The 22,015-nt window shown below is 33.8% G+C and overlaps 1 protein-coding gene across 3 annotated transcripts in view; it reads right to left on the bottom strand.

Annotated features, from left to right (window-relative positions):
* Positions 1-22,015, bottom strand: part of LOC136026532 (rap guanine nucleotide exchange factor 4-like) — a 788,659-nt gene that overhangs the window by 449,465 nt on the left and 317,179 nt on the right. The gene's annotated exons all lie outside the window — the stretch shown is intronic.

Raw genomic sequence — 22,015 nt, 5'->3', positions numbered from 1 at the left:
TCCTCAGGTACATAGAGAGCTCTTCAGGGAACACATAGAACGTTCAAGACCAATACTTGTAATAAACAGTTTTGTTTTTTATGGCATCTTCGACAGTTTGTACTGGATATTGTGCCACATTTTATTGACGTCGAAGATTGTGATTGCGTTGTTCTTTTAACGTAATATTCCTTTCTTTTTCATTTTGACACACTTTAATTCTCTTTTTCCCATGTATTCTAACCCGAACTTATCTTTGCTCTTCATTTTCAATTTTGACACATTTTAAATTTTGACACAATTTCGGCATTTTCATTCGACATTCTTTCTATCACTTATCTTCAGACCTTTTTTCTTTCTTCTTCAGTTTGGATTTTGATTATTTGAGACAAATTGCCAATGCCCTTTTCTTTAACCACCTGTATTGATCTCGTCTCATTTGATGGTCCAGGTTGTTGATTTTCATTCTTTGGGAATCTCATTTGTTCAGGCTATTCTCTTGGTCCTTGCACGATTGATAGTTCAGGTGGTTCTATAGAATCATCATTTGCAACAATTACAAATTTTGTTTTTTTGGGTCTTCCTACTGGCATTAAAATACTGGTTGCGTTCAAAACTGTGAGTTTCCTGTTGTTTATTCCTTCGAATCTCTCTTTTTCTATAAGAGGGTTTAACCTAATAGAAAACAAAACTTAAATGAAAATTATAATTTTCAAATATTTTCTAGTTTCAGTAAAAAATTTCAATCAAAAAAGTTCAATTCAAAATTATGTTGACACATGACGTCACATCTTCTAGCCGTGTAGTTCGTTGTTTTTCACTTTTGTTTTTGACTCGTTGCAATTGTTACTGACAGATGTCTTCTGACTGTATATATTTTTTCTTCATTTTAGTTTATCACTACTTAAAAATTTCTTAAAAATACCCTTTAAATATTAAGATTGAAGATACTGACTTAGACAAAAAAATAGATACTGAAACGAGTAAAAATAAAAATGAATAATTAAATCAAACTACAAACAAACAGAAAGTACAACAAACAGTATTTTGGTTGCTGCTCCTTCCTCCCACCCTCGGCAAGACCGTTGAAAAAAGGAACATTTTCGCTACAGTAGACGTTTCAAGCTCCTTTCTAGAAAAATATAGAATTTTGTATATTTTGCCAGGAGACAGATCAAGGATGCGTGTTTTTTTCAGGGGTGATTGTACTGACCCAGTGGTCCTAGAATGTCACAAAAGAGCTCACTCTAACAGAAATTAAAAGTTCTAGTGCCTTTTTTAAGTGACCAAAAATTAGAGGGCACCTAGGCCCCCTCCCACGCTCATTTTTAACTGAAGTCAACGGATCAAAATTTTACATAGCCATTTTCTTCAGCATAGTCGAAAAATCTAATAACTATGTCTTTGGGGATGACTTAATCCCCCCACAGTCCCCGGGGAGGGGTTGCAAGTTACAAACTTTGACCATTGTTTGCATATGGTAATAGTTAGTGGAAAGTGCACAGACGTTTTCAGGGGGGACTTTTTTCGAGTTGGAGTGGGGGTGGGGTGAGTGGAGGGGGCTACGTGGGAGTATCTAAGGGGGCGTAGGATTTTCTAGGATTATTTAAAAAACAATGAGAACATAAACAGAAAAGGAGTTTTTTTCAACTGGACGTAAGGAGCAGTATTAAAACTCTTAACGGACAGAAAATATTATGTATATAAGGGGGTTTGTCTCCTCCACAATACCTTGATCTTAACGCTAAAGTATTTTTAGTAATTTCAAATATTTATTCTACTGGCTTTGTGATTCAGGGGTAGTTGTTAAAGAATTGGGATGGAATTCAAGCTTTAGTGTAAAGGGCGAGGTATTGACGTGGGGCCCAACCCACACATATCTATCTTCTATCTATATATAAAAATAAGTTGTATGTGTGTGTGTGTGTGTGTGTGTGTGTGTGTCGAGTGACGTCATGCTTGTCGACTGACGTCATTATAAGGATTGAGCTGTATGCGTCATGAAGTTGTTTGTCGACTGACGTCATGTTTTTCAACTGATGAAATTACATACCGGGACACCGGGACACAAATCACGACCGGGATACAGGGAATATAAATGACGACCGGGACACAGGGACACAACTACAACGGGGACGCCGGGGGCACAGGCGGGATATATAAATGACGACCGGGACACAGGGATTGTTCGAATAGAAATTACAGACCGGGAGACCGGGACACAAATGACGACCGGGACACAGGGAATATAAATGACGACCGGGACACAGGGACACATCATTAGAATATTGAGGTATAGATCTGAATACGGATTGTTTTTCCCATGGACAATTATATGTTGCATGTTAAAGAGTCGGTAAATCTGACAATCTATCTATATGCAACATATATATATATATATATATATATATATATATATATATATATATATATATATATATATATATATATATATATATACATATATATATATATATATATATATATATATATATATATATATATATATATATACATATATATATATATATATATATATATATATATATATATATATATATATATATATATATATATATATATATATATATACATATATAAATATATACTAGCTGTTGGGGTGGCGCTTCGCGCCACCCCAACACCTAGTTGGTGGGGGCGCTTCGCGCCCCCCCAAGCCCCCCCGTGCGCGTAAGTCGTTACGCGCCATATTAGTTACGTGCCATTGTAGTTGTGTCCCTATGTCCCACCTGTGAATATAGATAGATATATATATATATATATATATATATATATATATATATATATATATATATATATATATATATATATATATATATATATATATATATATATATATGTTTTTAACTACGTAAAACTTGCGAATATACAACATTCTTTGCTGTCCCATTGTCTGTGCATATAAATAGATTGTCAGGTTTACCGACTCTTGAACATGCAACATATAATGGTCCATGGGAAAACAATCCGTATTCAGATCTACACCTCATGATTCTAATGATTGCCCTTGAGCTTTGTTGATGGTGATTGCTAATCGACCATTCCCTGAGTCGCCATCGTCATTTATATATCCCCCTGTGCACCCCGGCGTCCCCTTTGTATTTATGTCCCTGTGTCCCGGTCGTCATTTATATTCCCTGTGTCCCGGTCGTCATTTGTGTCCCGGTGTTCCAGTCTGTGATTTCTCTTTGAGTGTCCCGGGCGTCATTTATATTCCTTGTGTCCCGGTGTCCCGGTCGTCATTTATATCCCCCTGTGCCCCCCGGCGTCCCCATTGTAGTTGTGTCCCTGTGTCCCGGTCGTCATTTATATTCCCTGTGTCCCGGTCGTCATTTGTATCCCGGTGTCCCGGTCTGTATATACATTCGTTTTTTAGTTTTGTTTTTCTCCTTTATTTTTTTCCTTTTTTCTTGTTTTTCTTTTTTAGTTTATTTAGATTTTTAGATTTTTTAGTTTTTTTATTAGTTTTTAGTTTTTTTGTAGTTTTTACCATTTTTTTTTAGTTTTTTTGGTTTTTTTTTTTTACTTATGTCCTGGTCGTCATTTATACTCCCTGTGTCCCGGTCGTCATTTGTGTCTCGGTGCTTTGTTGATTGCTAATTTATATTATATTTATATTTATATTTTTTATATTTATTAATATTTTTTTAGTTTTCTTTTTCTCTTATTTTTCAGTTTTTTCCTTTTTTTTAGTTTTTTCTTTTTTAGTTTTTAGTTTTTTTCTGTTTTTTACCTTTTTTTAGTTTTTTTAGTTTTTTTTAGTTTTTTAGCTTTTTTAGTTTTTTTATTAGTTTTTAGTTTTTTTTTAGTTTTTGCCTTTTTTTAGTTTTTCAGTTTTTTTTTTAGTTTTTAGTTTTTTACCTTTTTTAGTTTTTTTTAGTTTTTTAGCTTTTTTAGTTTTTTTTTCTTTTTAGTTTTTTTGTAGTTTTTACCTTTTTTAGTTTTTTTTCTTCTTTTGTATTAGTGTGAAATAATTCAGACGTCATATGCAGACAAACACGACGTCACTCGACAGACAGACAGACAGACATAACCCACAAACAACTTATTTTTATATATATTTATTCATATTTTTTTAGTTTTCTTTTTCTCTTTTATTTTTCAGTTTTTTCCTTTTTTTTAGTTTTTTTCTTTTTTAGTTTTTTTTAGTTTTTTACCTTTTTTTAGTTTTTTTTTAGTTTTTTTAGTTTTTTAGCTTTCTTAGTTTTTTTATTAGTTTTTATTTTTTTTGTAGTTTTTGCCTTTTTTTATTTTTTTCAGTTTTTTTTTAGTTATTAGATTTTTACCTTTTTTTTAGTTTTTTTTAGTTTTTTAGCTTTTTTAGTTTTTTTTCTTTTTAGTTTTTTTTGTAGTTTTTATCTTTTTTAGTTTTTTTCTTCTTTTGTATTAGTGTGAAATAATTCAGACGTCATATGCGGACAAACATGATCTATATATTATTTTTATATATATATATATATATATATATATATATATATATATATATATATATATATATATATATATATATATATATATACTAGCTGTTGGGGTGGCGCTTCGCGCCACCCCAACACCTAGTTGGTGGGGGCGCTTCGCGCCCCCCCCAAGCCCCCCCGCGCGCGTAAGTCGTTACGCGCCATAATAGTTACGCGCCATTGTAGTTGTGTCCCTATGTCCCACCTGTGAATATAGATAGATATATATATATATATGGTTTTAACTACGTAAAACTTGCGAATATACAACATTCTTTGCTGTCCCATTGTCTTTGCATATAAATAGATTGTCAGGTTTACCGACTCTTGAACATGCAACATATAATGGTCCATGGGAAAACAGTCTGTATTCAGATCTATACCTCATGATTCTAATGATTGCCCTTGAGCTTTGTTGATGGTGATTGCTAATCGACCATTCCCTGTCCCGGTGTCCCGGTCGTCATTTACATCCCCCTGTTTCCCCCGGTGTCCCCGTTGTAGTTGTGTCCCTGTGTCCCGGTCGTCATTTATATTCCCTGTGTCCCGGGTCCCGGTCGTCATTTGTATCCCGGTGTCCCGGTCTGTATATACATTCGTTTTTTAGTTTTGTTTTTCTCCTTTATTTTTTTCCTTTTTTTTTCTTTTTTAGCTTATTTAGATTTTTAGATTTTTTAGTTTTTTTATTAGTTTTTAGTTTTTTTTTCTTTTTAGTTTTTTTGTCCCGGTCGTCATTTATATCCCCCTGTTTCCCCCGGTGTCCCCGTTGTAGTTGTGTCCCTGTGTCCCGGTCGTCATTTATATTCCCTGTGTCCCGGTCGTCATTTGTATTTTTTTCCTTTTTTTTTCTTTTTTAGCTTATTTAGATTTTTAGATTTTTTAGTTTTTTTATTAGTTTTTAGTTTTTTTTTCTTTTTAGTTTTTTTGTCCCGGTCGTCATTTATATCCCCCTGTTTCCCCCGGGTCGTCATTTATACTCCCTGTGTCCCGGTGCTTTGTTGATTGCTAATCGAACATTCCTTTTGTCCTGGTCGCTTTCTCTTTGAGTGTCGTCATTTATTTTTTTCTTTTTTAGTTCTTTTAGTTTTTACCTTTTTTATTTTTTTTTTGTTTTTAGTTTTTTTAGTTTTTTACCTTTTTTTAGTTTTTTTAGTTTTTTTTAGTTTTTTAGCTTTTTTATTTTTTTTATTAGTTTTTAGTTTTTTTGTAGTTTTTGCCTTTTTTTTAGTTTTTTTAGTTTTTTAGCTTTTTTATTAGTTTTTAGTTTTTTTTGTAGTTTTTGCCTTTTTTTAGTTTTTTTAGTTTTTTAGCTTTTTTATTTTTTTTATTAGTTTTTAGTTTTTTTTGTAGTTTTTGCCTTTTTTTTCTCTTTGAGTGTCGTCATTTATTAGTTTTTTTCCTTTTTTTTTTAGTTTTTTATTGGTTTTTACCTTTATTTTAGCTTATTTTTCAGTTTTTTCCTTTTTTTTAGTTTTTTTTATTTTTTATTTTTTTTAGTTTTTTACCTTTTTTTAGTTTTTTTAGTTTTTTAGCTTTTTTACTTTTTTTATTAGTTTTTAGTTTTTTTTGTAGTTTTTGCCTTTTTTAGTTTTTTCAGTTTTTTTTTTAGTTTTTTATTGGTTTTTACCTTTATAGTTTTTTTAGTTTTTTAGCTTTTTTATTTTTTTTATTAGTTTTTAGTTTTTTTTGTAGTTTTTGCCTTTTTTTAGTTTTTTCAGTTTTGACGTCACCTGATCCAGTTTTTTCAGGTGACGTCACCTGACACATCCATCCATCCATCCATCCACAGACAACTTATTTTTATATAGATAGATATATATATATATATATATATATATATATATATATATATATATATATATATATATATATATATATATATATATATATATATATATATTCACAGGTGGGACACAACTACAATGGCGCGTAACTAATATTGCGCGTAACGACTTACGCGCGCTGGGGGGGATCGGGGGGGCGCGAAGCGCCCCAACAACTAGATGTTGGAGTGGCGCGAAGCGCCAACCCAACAGCTAGTAAGTATATAAATTATAAATATGAAAGTTCGTTACGTAAGTTAATTCGTAAGTTACGTGTAATTTTTTACGAATAAAAAGTTTGTAAAAAAATAAAACGTTCTGTTTGCATTGCAAGTAACCAAATATGGGAGGGTACACAGGCCTCCTCCCTCACCTCATTTTTATGAAATCGTCCGACCAGAATTATGAAAAAGCCATTTAGCCAAAAAAATAATGTGAAAATCTTGTTTTAGTTGTTCATATGCTGTGAGCGAAAATTTTAACATGTATTAATTCAAAAACGTTCAGAAATTAAATAAAAAAACAAGTTTTCTTAACTTCAAGTAAGGAGCAACATTAAAACTTAAAACGGAGAGGTATTATTCCGTATATGAAAGGGGTTGTCCATCCTTAACGCCTTGCTCTTTACTCTAAAGTTTTTTATTGTTTTAAAAAATAGAACTGTGACAAAGAGTCATATTTTTAGCGTAAACAAGAGCAAAGACCTCATATGGCACTTGTGACGAGGTTGAAAAAGCCAAGAGCCAAGAGCTCATATGGTTTGAGCTCTAGCGAAATTCTAAGAATCAATAGATTGCTTTAAAAAGGAAATCAGAGGCTTAATGCCGATCGGGATTTAAAATAAGAGCTCTGAGTCACAAAGTGCTTCCAAATATCATAATTCAATAAGATCCGATCACCCACTCGTAAGTTAAGAATACCTCAATTTTTCTAATTTTTCCTTTCCCTTCAGCCCCTCAGATGTTCGAATCAGGGAAAACGACTTTATCAAGTCAATTTGTGCAGGTCCCTGACACGCCTACCAATTCTCATCGTCCTAGCACGTCCAGAAGCACCAAACTCGCCAAAGCACTAAACCGAGCGGAATCCAGCGATCCAGTCTGGAGCGGATCCAGTCTGGTTACGTCAATCACGTATCTACGACATTTATAAGCGTTTTCTAAGATTTCCAGTTTTCCCCTCCAACTCCCCCCAATGTCAAAAGATCTGGTTAAAATACAAAAGATAAAGTTAAAATACCTCAATTTTCTGATTTTTCCCAACTAACAACCCCCAGTTCCCTCAAAGAGAACAGATCAGTCTCGTATCTAAGACTTGTGCTTATTCTTCCTATCAAGTTTCATCCTGATCTCCTAACTCTAAGGGCTCTCCAAGATTTCCAGTTTCCAAGATTTATGTTTCCTTCCTCCAACCCTCTATATCCTTGGATCCAATTCGAAGTGATTATAGAGCATCTGAGACATAAGATTCTTCTATATATCAAATTTCATTAAGATCCGATCACTCATTCGTAAGATACCTCGATATTCACGTTTTCCAAGAATTTTGTTTCTCCTCCAACTCCCTTCAATGTCACCGGATCTGGTCGAGATTCAAAATTAGAGTTCTAAAGCACAAGATCGTTCTAGATATCTAATTTCATTAAGATCTGATCACCCGTTCGTAATTTAAAAATACCTCTTTTTTCTAAATTTTCCGAATTAATCCCCCCCCCCCAACTCAACCAAAGAGAGCTGATCTGGTCCGGCTATATCAGTCACCTATCTTGGACTTTTGCTTATTATTTCACCAAAATTCATCCTGATCCCTCCGCTTTAAGCGTTTTCTAAGACCCCCCCCCTAATGACACTGGATCCGGTCAGGATTTAAAATAAGAGATCTGAGTTTTGAGGTCCTTCTAAATAGAAAATTTCATTAAGATACGATCACTATTTCGTAAGTCAAAAATACCTCATTTTTTATATTTTTAGAATTAACCCTTCCCCCCCAACTCCTCCGAAGAGAGCATATCCGTTCCGGTTATGTCAATCCCGTATCTAGGACTTGTGCTTATTTTTACCACCAAGCTTCAGCCCGATCCCTCCATTTTAAGTGTTTTGCAAGATTTTAGGTCCTCCCCAACTCCCCCAATTTCAGCAGATCTAGTCGGGATTCAAAATAAGAGCTCTGAGATACAATATCCTTTCAAATATCATATTTCATTAAGATCCCATCACGCGTTCGTAAGTTAAAAATAATTTATTTTTTCTATTTTTTCCAAATTAACCGACCCTCCCCCCAGATTGTCAAATCGCGAAAACGACTATTTCTAATTTAATCTGGTCCGGTGTCTCATACGCCTGCCAAATTTCATCGTCCTAGCTTACCTGTAAGTTCCTAAAGAAGCAAAACCGGGACAGACAGACCGACAGACCGACAGAATTTGCGATAGCTATATGTCACTTGATTAATACAAAATGACATAAAAACGAGGCGTTGACGAGGGGACAACCTCAATCATATACGGAATAATTTCTGTTTGATTTAAGTTTTAATCTTGCTCCTTACTTGTGGTTAAAAAATGTATTTTTATTTTATTTAATCAGCTATTAAGGTACCTCCTTGTCAGCTAGAACCACAGTATATAGATACATATTATGAAACAGTTCGTGGTAACGAACAGTTGTAAGGAGCGACCCGGTTTAATAGTCAAAGAAACTTATTTTTTTTTCCAGGGGTGATCATATCGATCCAGTGGTCCTAGAATGTCGCAATAAGGCTCATTCTTACAGAAATTAAAAGTTCTGGTTCCCTTCTTAAGTGACCAAAAGTGGGAGGGCAATTAGGCCCCCTCTGACGCTCATTTTTTCCCAAAGTCAACGGATCAAAATTTTGAGTTCACCATTTTGTTCAGCTTAGTCGATAAACCTAACAACTATGTCTTTGGGGACGACATACTCCCTCACAGTCCCCAGGGGAGGGGCTGCAAATTACAAACTTTGACCAGTGTTTACATTATTATTGGTTACTACCTAGTTGGTGGGGCGCTTCGCGCCCCCCCAAGCCCCCCCGCGCGCGTAAGTCGTTACGCGAAATATTAGTTACGCGCCATTGTAGTTGTGTCCCTGTGTCCCACCTGTGGATATAGATAGATTTATATATGTGTTTCAAACTACGTAAAAATTGCAAATATACAACATTCTTGGCTTTCCCATTGTCTGTCCATATACAAAGCCGTATGTACTAATAATGACGTCATATGCAAACGCTCTTTTTACAAACAAACAAACATGCATACACACAACTCGTTTTTATATAGATAGATAGATAGATAGATACAATACAAATTAACTACGTAAAACTTGTGAATATACAACAGTCTTCGCTGTCCCATTGTCTGTGCGTATAAATAGATTGTCAGGTTTGCCGACCCTCAAAGATGCAACATACAATTGTACATTGGTAAAGCAATCTGTAATAAGATCTATACCGCATTTTTCTAGTGATTGCCCTTGAGCTTTGATGATGGTGGTTGCAAATGCTAATCGAATTGGGAATTGCAATATTTTAAATTGAAAAAGTAGATCCGTTGGAATCATGGGAATGCGAGGAATAAGAACAGCCTCACCCTCATAAGGCCCTGTCAAGATTGTGGCCTCTATTAGGTTTTCCATTGTTTTTTTTTACGGCAAGTCGCGTGCCATTGCAAAGCTTTGGTGGGTTGATATTTCTTAAAAGTATTATTGGTACGCCTATTTTTAGTTGTAGCACGTGTGGTGGAAACCCTGAAGGATCTATGGAATTTAAAAATTCATATGGATAATTAACCGCTTCATTTGGTTCCAAATACAAATTAACTGCGTAAAACTTGCGAATATACAACATTCTTCGCTGTCCAACTAAGCTTTGTTAATGGTGATTGCAAATGCTAATCGAATTGGGAATAGCAATCTTTTAAATTGAAAAGGCAGATCCGTTGGAATCATGGGAATGCGAGGAATAAGAACAGCCTCACCCTCATAAGGCCCTGTCAAGATTGTGGCCTCTATTAGGTTTTCCATTGTTTTTTTTACGGCAAGTCGCGTGCCATTGCAAAGCTTTGGTGGGTTGATATTTCTTAAAAGTATTATTGGTACGCCTATTTTTAGTTGTAGCACGTGTGGTGGAAACCCTGAAGGATCTATGGGATTTAAAAATTCAGATGGATAAATAACCGCTTCATTTGGTTCAACGACGAATTGGTGAAACAATTCACGGCATTTTAAAATATAATTTTCTTCATCCTGCGGAATCATTAGTCTATAGGGATAATAATGCATTACACTGCATTTCTTATTCATTTCTTTGTTAGTGGCTGGATTCATCAATTTAATATTAAAGTGATAGCCTTCGGCTCCATCCCAAAAAATGATAGGATATTGTAGGGCATCGTAGCATCGATGAGTTTCAGCAATTCTTAACAACTGAGCGTCTCGCTTATGAAGAATAATATCTCGAGGTAAAAACTGATCACCGACCATAACGATTGCCACTTCGTCGATAGTTGGAGCATTGTATCTACACACATGTTGGCCAGGAGGCGTTTTGTCAGCGGAAATAACTATTTTATGCGTATCAGTAGGCATCAAATCGATGGCTGTTTTGAACAGACGCACTAAATTATTATTTTCGTGGAAAAGATGTTGCAATTGAAAAACGATTGTCCTTTCAACGTTGGGAGAAATTTCGCAACTTGCATTCAATTCAGAATTTCTATCACTGATGAAGTACAGTTGTAAAAATTTATGATTCTCGCCTGAGAATGGTAGAAGGGACCCTGCTCTATGATAAATTTGCCCTTTTACTTTGAAAGTAGACATAAATTGATCTGGATTTTCGATTTGGGCTCCAAACGACGTCATTTGGAAACATGAGTTGTATTTTCTGATTTTTGAAAAAAAAACGCTTAGATTCTGACGTAGTTCCAGTAAGGAAAGTCTTCAATGGCTCTGGTGGTTCAGCCAATAGAGGAAGTTTAACTTTTCCTGAGGCGCAACACATTCCCATTGTTTCAACATTGAATTTCAAGGCCTTGCAATAGGGACAAATTTTAGACATTGTCCCGATTTGAATACATCTACTCAAGCTATAATTATCGACTGGGTTGTACCTGAATGCCAGGCCATAACTTTCAGGTTGCTCTGATTCCTCGGCACGCTTTCTTTTCTTACTTTCTCTATCAGCAGCAAGCCTGATTTCTTGCTGTTCTTGTGATTCCTCGGCACGCTTTCTTTTCTTACTTTCTCTATCAGCAGCAAGCCTGATTTCTTGCTGTTCTTGTAATTCCTCGGCACGCCTTCTTTTTTCACTTTCTCTATTAGCAGCAAGTCTGCTTCCGCGTTGCTCTGGTAGTTCCTCGGCACGCTTTCTGTTCTTTCTTTCTCTATCAGACTCAAGCCTGTTTCCTTGCTGTTCTTTTGATTCCTCGGCACGCTTTCTGTTCTTTCTTTCTCTATCAGCCTCAAGCCTGTTTCCTTGCTGTTCTTTTGATTCCTCGGCACGCCTTCTTTTTTCACTTTCTCTTTTAGCAGCAAGTCTGCTTTCGCGTTGCTCTGGTAGTTCCTCTTTTGCCATTGTAAGTTCATCAGTCATTGTAAACTTAAACATTAATAGATTTCTACGTGAACATTTGTCTTAAATATCTTGAATGACATCACCGTCAAAGCAAAAATGACGACAACTAATTTCATGACGTCAGCCGACACAGAAACATGACGTCACCTGATCCACAGATCCACAGACAGACAACTTATTTTTATATATATAGAAGGGAAGCGTACAGACGTTTTCAGGGGGGATTTTTTTGGTTGGGGCGGGGGTCGAAGGGAAGGGGTTATATGGGAGAAGGAAAGAAGAATCTTTCCATGGAGAAATTAGTCATGGGGGAAGAGAATTTGCATGAAGGGGGTGCAGGATTTTCAAGCATTATTTAAAACAAAAAATAATGAAAAAATAAACATGAAAAGTTTTTTCAACTGAAAGCAAGGAGCAGCATTAAGACTTAATACGAATAAAAATTGTTCCAAATATGAGGGGTTCTTCTCCTTCTAAATACCTTGCTCTTTAAGTTAAATAGCTTTTATTGATTTCAACTATTTATTCTGTGGCCTTTGTGATTCAGGGGTCACTCCTAAAGAATTTTGAGAAAATTTAAGCTTTTATGTTAAGAGCAAAGTTTCAAAGAGAGGGCAAACCTCCTCACATACATAATAAAAATATACGAATATAGAAGTTCGTTATGTAAGTTAATTCGTAAGTTATGTATATTTTTTACTAATAAAAGCTTTCATAAGAAATTAAAAGTTCTAGCTGCCCTTTTAAGTAACCAAAAGGTTAGAGTGCAACTAGGCCTTCTCCCCGACCCCTTATTATCTCAAAATCCTCCGATGAAAACTAAAAGAAAACCATTTAGCCAAAGAAGAAAATAATATGCAAATTTTGTTTTGATTATTCATGTGCGGAGAGGCAAAATCAAAACATCCACTAATTCAAACACGTTCAAAAACTAAATTTTAAAAAACAAGTTTTTTCTCAACTGAAAGTAAGGAGCGACATAAAAGCTTAAAACGAAGAAATTGTTCCGTATATGAAAGGGGCTGTTCCCTCCTCAACATCCCGCTCTTTACACTAAAGTTTGACTCTTTCTCAAAACTCTACTTTTAAAAATGATAAAACACTTAAGTGTAAAGAATGGGGCGTTAAGGAGGGGACAATCCCTTTCATATACGGAATAATTTTTTCGTTTTAAGCTTAAATTTCGCTATTTACTTTCAGTTGAAAAAAAAAATTTGTTTTCCAATATTTAATACGTTACAGAGGACCAGTTAAACACTTGTACCTTTTATGCTTGTGCTTAAGCTTACGCTTGGCAGGTGCTTACGCTTCTTCTTTGGAGTCAAGGAAATAAAAGAGCCTTGTCTGGATTGCAAGGAGATAGTCTATCAGAAAAAACAAAAGGAATATATGTGAAAAATAGAAAAATGTCGAGAATCCAAATAAACGTGACCAATTGTCTGTGCATATAAATAGATTGTCAGGTTTATCGACTCTTGAACATGCAACATATAATTGTCCATGGGAAAAACAATCTGTATTCAGATCTATACCTCATTATTCTAATGATTGCCCTTGAGCTTTGTTGATGGTGATTGCTAATCGAACATTCCCTGTGTCCCCGTCGTCATTTATATATCCCCCAGTTCCCCCCGGCGTCCCCGTTGTAGTTGTCTCCATGTGTCCCGGTCGTCATTTATATTCCCTGTGTCCCGGTCGTCATTTGTATCCCGGTGTCCCAGTCTGTAATTTCTCTTTGAGTGTCGCGGTCGTCATTTATGTTCCCTGTGTCCCGGTGTCCCGGTCGTCATTTTTGTCCCGGTCGTCATTTGTGTTCTGGTGTCCCGGTCTGTAATTTCTCTTTGAGTGTCCCAGTCGTCATTTATATTCCCTGTGTCCCGGTCGTCATCTGTGTCCCGGTGCTTTGTTGATGGTGATTGCTAATCGAACATTCCTTGTGTCCCGGTTGCTTTCTCTTTTAGATGTCCCGGTCGTCATTTATATTCCCTATGTCCCGGTGTCCCGGTCGTCATTTGTGTCCCGATGTCCCGGTCTGTAATTTCGTCAGTCGACAAACATGACGTCAGTCGACACACAAACATGACGTCACTCGACAGACATAACACACAGACAGCTTATTTATATATATATAGATAGAAGATATTTAACTACGTAAGACTTGCGAATATACAACATTCTTTTCTGTCCCATTGTCTGTCCATATAAACAGATTGTCAGGCTTAACAACTCTTGAACATGCAACATAATAATTGTCCATGGGAAAACAGCCCGTATTCAGATCTTTACCGCATTTTTCTAACGATTGCCCTTGAGCTTCGTTGATGGTGATTGCTAATCGAACATTCCCTGTGTCCCCGTCGTCATTTATATATCCCCCTGTGCCCCCGGCGTTTCCGTTGTAGTTGTGTCCCTGTGTCCTGGTCGTCATTTGTGTCCTGGTCGACATTTGTGTCCCGGTATCCCAGTCTGTAATTTCTCTTTGAGTGTCCCGGTCGTCATTCATATTCCCTCTGTCCCAGTGTCCCGGTCGTCATTTGTGTCCCGGTGTCCCGGTCTGTAATTTTTATTTAAGTGTCCCGGTCGTCATTTATATTCCTTGTGTCCCGGTCGTCATTTGTGTCCCGGTGTTCCAGTCCGTAGTTTCATCTTATACTGACGTCATATACAAAGCCTTATATACTTATAATGACGTCAAATGCAAACCCACAAACAAACAAACATGCATATATACAACTTATTTTTATATATATGGATATAGTTTCTTTTTTAGTTTATTTACTTTTTTAGTTTTTTCTTTTCTTAGTTTTTTCTTCTTTAGTTTTTCTTTTTTTTTAGTTTCTTCTTTTTATTGATTTGTTTTCTTCAATTTGTCAATGTTCATTCTAACATTGACAATTGGAAAAATCTTTACGTGCCAAGCATGCAAAAGCTCAACAATTTATAATAAACCGAAAATTTTGGGTATCTGTTTTAAGGTTTTCGAATTACTTTAATCTATTGTCAAAATATATTGAAATATATGTGCAATTCCCAGTTTTTTTAGTTTTTTTCTGTTTTTTTTTGTTTTTTAGCTTTTTTATAGTTTTTTTTTCTTTTTAGTTTTTTACCTTTTTTTTAGTTTTTTTTAGGTTTTTTCTTTTTGGGTTTTTCTTTTTTTCTTTTTTTTTAATTTTTTTTCTTTTTTTTTGGTTTTTTTCTTGTTAGTTTTTATTTAGTTTTTTTACCTTTTTTCTTTTTTCAGTTTTATTTCTTCAGTTGGTAATATTCTATCTTTTTCAATGTTTTTCAATTTGTCAATGTTCAATCTAACATTGACAGTTGGAAAAGTCTTCACGTGCCAAGCATGCTAAAGCTCAACAATTTATAATGAACCTCAAATTTTAAGTATCTGTTTTAAGGTTTTCGAATTACTTTAATCATTGTCAAAATATTTTGAAATATTTTGTGCAATTCCCAGTTTTTACATTTTTAGTTTCAGTTTTCTTTTTCTTCTTTATTTTTCAGACGTAAATACATATCGCCGAACCTTTGTTTTTTTAACTAGAATCTGGTAGGCATTGATGACCTTATCTAAGTCAAAATCCCAAACCCAATCATCATCGCTATCATTTTCAGTTTTTGAATGTTGTTTGACGAATGTTAATCGGCTTGCACCAGGACACAAATGACGACCGGGACACAGGGAAACAACAACAAAGGGGACGCCGGGGGGTGGGGTGCAAAGGGGGATATAAAAATAACGACAGGGACACTAAAAAAAAGGTAAAAACTACAAAAAAAAAAAACTAAAAAGAAAAAAAATTAAAAACTAATAAAAAACTAAAAACTGAAAAAGAAAAAAAACAAAAAAAAAGGAAAAAACTGACAAATAAAGGAGAAAAATAAAACTAAAAAAAAAATAAATAAAAAAAAACTAAAAAAGGTAAATGTATTCAAGCCGAAGTAGCTGAGTTGGTAAAGCGATATGTTCCAGGTTCTTGGTCCGAGAGGTTCTAGGTTTAAACCTTGGCCTTAGCATTAATACAAAAGAAGAAAAAAAAACTATAAAAGAAAAAAAAAACTAAAAAAAATCTATAAAACTAAAAAAAAACTAAAAAATATGTAAAAAAAAACTAAAAAAGAAAAAAACTAAAAAAACTAAAAAGGGTAAAAACAGCAAAAAAACTGAAAAGAAAAAAAAAACTAAAAACTAATAAAAAATAACTTAAAAAGAAAAAAAACTAAAAAAAGGAAAAAACTGAAAAATAAAGGAGAAAAAGAAAACTAAAGTGAATAAAAATAAAAAAAACTAAAAAAGGTAAAAATCACAAAAAAAAACTAAAAAGAAAAAAGAAGATAAACTAAAAAGCTATAAAATAGGTAAAAACCAAAAAAAAAAACTAAAAAGAAAAAAAGGAAAAAAACAAAAAATTTATTTCATCATATACACAATTCAAAAACGAATGTATATGCAGACCGGGACACAGGGAATATAAATGACGACCGGGACACTCAAAGAAAAAATTACAGACTGGGACACCGGGATACAAATGACGACTGGGACGTGTGTGTCGACTGTCGTCATGTTTGTGTGTCGACTGACGTCATGTTTGTCGACTGTAAATGACGACTGGGACACAGGGACAAAACTACAATGGGGACGCCGGGGGATATTGGGGGATATATAAATGACGATGGGGACACAGGGAATGTTTAATTAGCAATCACCAATCAAAAAAAGCTCAAGGGCAATCATTAGAATAATGAGGTATAGATCTGAATACGGATTGTTTTTTCCCATGGACAATTATATGTTGCATGTTCAAGAGTCGGTAAACCTGACAGTCTATTTATATATACAGACAATGGGACAGCGAAGAATGTTGTAAATTCGGAAGTTTTACGTAGTTAAACACACACACACACATATATATCTATATATATAAAAATAAGTTGTCTGTGGATGGATGGATGGATGGATGTGTGGATGGATGTGTCAGGTGACGTCACCTGAAAAAAACTGGATTAGGTGACGTCAAAAACTGAAAAAAACTAAAAAAAGGCAAAAACTACAAAAAAAAACAAAAAACTAATAAAAAAAATAAAAAAGCTAAAAAACTAAAATAACTATAAAGGTAAAAACCAATAAAAAACTAAAAAAAAAACTGAAAAAACTAAAAAAAGGCAAAAACTACAAAAAAAAAAACTAAAAACTAATAAAAAAAGTAAAAAAGCTAAAAAACTAAAAAAACTAAAAAAACTAAAAAAAGGTAAAAAAACTAAAAAAAATAAAAAATAAAAAAAAACTAAAAAAAAGGAAAAAACTGAAAAATAAGCTAAAATAAAGGTAAAAACCAATAAAAAACTAAAAAAAAAAAGGAAAAAACTAATAAATGACGACACTCAAAGAGAAAGCGACCAGGACAAAAAACTAAAAAAAAAGGCAAAAACTACAAAAAAACTAAAAAACTAATAAAAAAAATAAAAAAGCTAAAAAACTAAAAAAAACTAAAAAAAAGGTAAAAAACTAAAAAAACTAAAAACTAAAAAAAAACTAAAAAAGGTAAAACTAAAAGAACTAAAAAAGAAAAAAATAAATGACGACACTCAAAGAGAAAGCGACCAGGACAAAAGGAATGTTCGATTAGCAATCAACAAAGCACCGGGACACAGGGAGTATAAATGACGACCAGGACACAAGTAAAAAAAAAAATTAACAAAACTAAAAAGAAGGTAAAAACTACAAAAAAACTAAAAAGAAAAAAAAACTAAAAACTAATAAAAAAACTAAAAAATCTAAAAATCTAAATAAACTAAAAAAGAAAAAAAAAGGAAAAAAATAAAGGAGAAAAAACAAAACTAAAAAAACGAATGTATATACAGACCGGTACACCGGGATACAAATGACGACCGGGACACAGGGAATATAAATAACGACCGGGACACAGGGACACAACTACAACGGGGACACCGGGGGAAACAGGGGGATATAAATGACGACCGGGACAAAAAAAACTAAAAAGAAATAAAAACTAAAAACTAATAAAAAAAAACTAAAAAATCTAAAAATCTAAATAAGCTAAAAAAGAAAAAAAAAGGAAAAAAATAAAGGAGAAAAACAAAACTAAAAAACGAATGTATATACAGACCGGGACACCGGGATACAAATGATGACGGGACCCGGGACACAGGGAATATAAATGACGACCGGGACACAGGGACACAACTACAACGGGGGACACCGGGGGAAACAGGGGGATAACCTGACAATCTATTTATATGCAAAGACAATGGGACAGCAAAGAATGTTGTATATTCGCAAGTTTTACGTAGTTAAAAACCATATATATATATATATATATCTATATTCACAGGTGGGACATAGGGACACAACTACAATGGCGCGTAACTATTATGGCGCGTAACGACTTACGCGCGCGGGGGGGGCTTGGGGGGGGCGCGAAGCGCCCCCCACCAACTAGGTGTTGGGGTGGCACGAAGCGCCACCCCAACAGCTAGTCTATATATATAAAAATAAGTTGTCTGTGGATGTGTCTGTCTGTCGACTGACGTCATGTCATCATGTCGTCATGTTGTCATGAAGAGTTGTCGTCATGTATGTTATGACCGATGACGTCATTAAAAGTATTTAAGAAAATCGTTCAAAGACAAATTTTTAATTGTAAGAAGATCGTGGATGGAAAAATATTTAATCGTAAAATGACTGAAGAACCTACAAGGGCAAACAGACACACAATTTTCGAGTTACATCATGTCATCATGTCGTCATGTCGTAATGAAGTTAGTTGTCGTCATGTTCGTTATGACGATGAGTTCATTAAAAGTATTTAAGAAAATCGTTCTTAGAAAAATTCTTAATTGTAAGAAGATCGTGGAGGGAAAAATGTTTAATTGTAAAATGACAGAAGAGCCTACAATGGCAACAGACACGCAACTTATTTATATATATATATATATATATATATCTATATATATAAAAATAAGTTGTCTGTGGATGGATGGATGGATGGATGTGTCAGGTGACGTCACCTGAAAAAACTGGATCAGGTGACGTCAAAACTGAAAAAACTAAAAAAAGGCAAAAACTACAAAAAAAACTAAAAACTAATAAAAAAAATAAAAAAGCTAAAGAACTAAAAAAACTATAAAGGTAAAAACCAATAAAAAACTAAAAAAAAAACTGAAAAAACTAAAAAAAGGCAAAAACTACAAAAAAAAACTAAAAACTAATAAAAAAAGTAAAAAAGCTAAAAAACTAAAAAAAACTAAAAAAAGGTAAAAAACTAAAAAAAATAAAAAATAAAAAAAAACTAAAAAAAAAGGAAAAAACTGAAAAATAAGCTAAAATAAAAGGTAAAAACCAATAAAAAACTAAAAAAAAAAGGGAAAAAACTAATAAATGGACGACACTCAAAGAGAAAAAAAAGGCAAAAACTACAAAAAAAACTAAAAAACTAATAAAAAAAATAAAAAAGCTAAAAAAACTAAAAAAACTAAAAAAAGGCAAAAACTACAAAAAAAACTAAAAACTAATAAAAAAGCTAAAAAACTAAAAAAAACTAAAAAAAAGGCAAAAACTACAAAAAAAACTAAAAACTAATAAAAAAAGCTAAAAAACTAAAAAAAACTAAAAAAACTAAAAAAAGGTAAAAAACTAAAAAAACTAAAAACTAAAAAAAACTAAAAAAGGTAAAAACTAAAAGAACTAAAAAAGAAAAAAATAAATGACGACACTCAAAGAGAAAGCGACCAGGACAAAAGGAATGTTCGATTAGCAATCAACAAAGCACCGGGACACAGGGAGTATAAATGGACGACCCGGGGGAAACAGGGGGATATAAATGACGACCCGGGACAAAAAAACTAAAAAGAAAAAAAAACTAAAAACTAATAAAAAAACTAAAAATCTAAAAATCTAAATAAGCTAAAAAAGAAAAAAAAAGGAAAAAAATAAAGGAGAAAAACAAAACTAAAAAACGAATGTATATACAGACCGGGACACCGGGATACAAATGACGACCGGGACCCGGGACACAGGGAATATAAATGACGACCGGGACACAGGGGACACAACTCCGGTACACCGGGATACAAATGACGACCGGGACACAGGGAATATAAATGACGACCGGGACACAGGGACACAACTACAACGGGGACACCGGGGGAAACAGGGGGATATAAATGACGACCGGGACAAAAAAAAACTAAAAAGAAAAAAAAACTAAAAACTAATAAAAAAACTAAAAAATCTAAAAATCTAAATAAGCTAAAAAAGAAAAAAAAAGGAAAAAAATAAAGGAGAAAAACAAAACTAAAAAACGAATGTATATACAGACCGGAGACACCGGGATACAAATGACGACCGGGACCCGGGACACAGGGAATATAAATGACGACCGGGACACAGGGACACAACTACAACGGGGACACCGGGGGAAACAGGGGGATGTAAATGACGACCGGGACACCGGGACAGGGAATGGTCGATTAGCAATCACCATCAACAAAGCTCAAGGGCAATCATTAGAATCATGAGGTATAGATCTGAATACAGATTGTTTTCCCATGGACCATTATATGTTGCATGTTCAAGAGTCGGTAAACCTGACAATCTATTTATATGCAAAGACAATGGGACAGCAAAGAATGTTGTATATTCGCAAGTTTTACGTAGTTAAAACCATATATATATATCTATCTATATTCACAGGTGGGACATAGGGACACAACTACAATGGCGCGTAACTATTATGGCGCGTAACGGACTTACGCGCGCGGGGGGGCTTGGGGGGGGGCGCGAAGCGCCCCCACCAACTAGGTGTTGGGGTGGCGCGAAGCGCCACTCCAACAGCTAGTATATATATATATATATATATATATATATATATATATATATATATATATGTATATATATATATATATATATATAGATATATCTATATATATAAAAATAAGTTGTCTGTCTGTGGATCTGTGGATCAGGTGACGTCATGTTTCTGTGTCGGCTGACGTCATGAAATTAGTTGTCGTCATTTTTGTTATGACGATGCTTAGTATATTGTAAAACACATTAATTTGGTTAATAATATCCCATTTAAAAACACCAAAATGAACATGCTGGAGTAGTCACTCGGTGAGAGAGGGAGTCAGAACGGAGAATGAAGGTCCCAGGTTCAAATCCTGGTTAGGCTAAAAAAGGTAAAAAAACTAAAAACTAAAAAAAAAGTGAAAATACTAAAAAAGGCAAAAACTACAAAAAAAAACTAAAAACTAATAAAAAAAATAAAAAAGCCGAAAAACTAAAAAAACTAAAGAAACTAAAAAAAGGAATAAAACTTAAAAAACTAAAAACTAAAAAAAAAACTAAAAAAAAAGGAAAAAACTGAAAAATAGAAGAGAAAAAAGAAAACTAATAAAATTAAGAATAAAAATAAAAAAAAATAAAAAGATAAAAACTAAAAAAAAGTAAAAAGAAAAAACGAAAAAAAAACTAAAAAAGCTAAAAAAAAGGTAAAAACCAATAAAAAACTAAAAAGAAAAAAAAGGTAAAAAACTAAAAAAATTTTCATCTAAAAAACTAAAAAAACTAAAAAAGGTAAAAACTAAAAGAACTAAAAAAGAAAAAAAAAACTAAAAAAAGGAAAAAACCTGAAAAATAAAGGAGAAAAAGAAAACTAAAAAAATATAAATAAAAATAAAAAAACTAAAAAGATAAAAACTTCAAAAAAAAAACTAAAAAGAAAAAAGAAAAAAAACTAAAAAACCTAAAAAAAGGTCAAAAACCAATAAAAAAAAAACTAAAAGGAAAAAAAGGGAAAAAATTAAAAATTTATATCATCATATACCAATTCAAAAACGAATGTATACCGGAATGACGACCGGGACACAGGGAATATAAATATATATATCTATCTATATTCACAGGTGGGACATAGGGACACAACTACAATGGCGCGTAACTAATATGGCGCGTAACGACTTACGCGCGCGGGGGGCTTGGGGGGGCGCGAAGCGCCCCCATCAACTAGGTGTTGGGGTGGCGCGAAGCGCCACCCCAACAGCTAGTATCTATATAAAAATAGGTTGTCTGTCTGTGGATCTGTGGATCAGGTGACGTCATGTTTCTGTGTCGGCTAACGT

This window comes from Artemia franciscana, chromosome 4 (assembly GCF_032884065.1).
Source record: "Artemia franciscana chromosome 4, ASM3288406v1, whole genome shotgun sequence".
Lineage (NCBI taxonomy): Eukaryota > Metazoa > Arthropoda > Branchiopoda > Anostraca > Artemiidae > Artemia > Artemia franciscana.
Note: the sequence above shows the minus strand (reverse complement) of the source record. Positions and strands in the feature narration are given on the sequence as shown.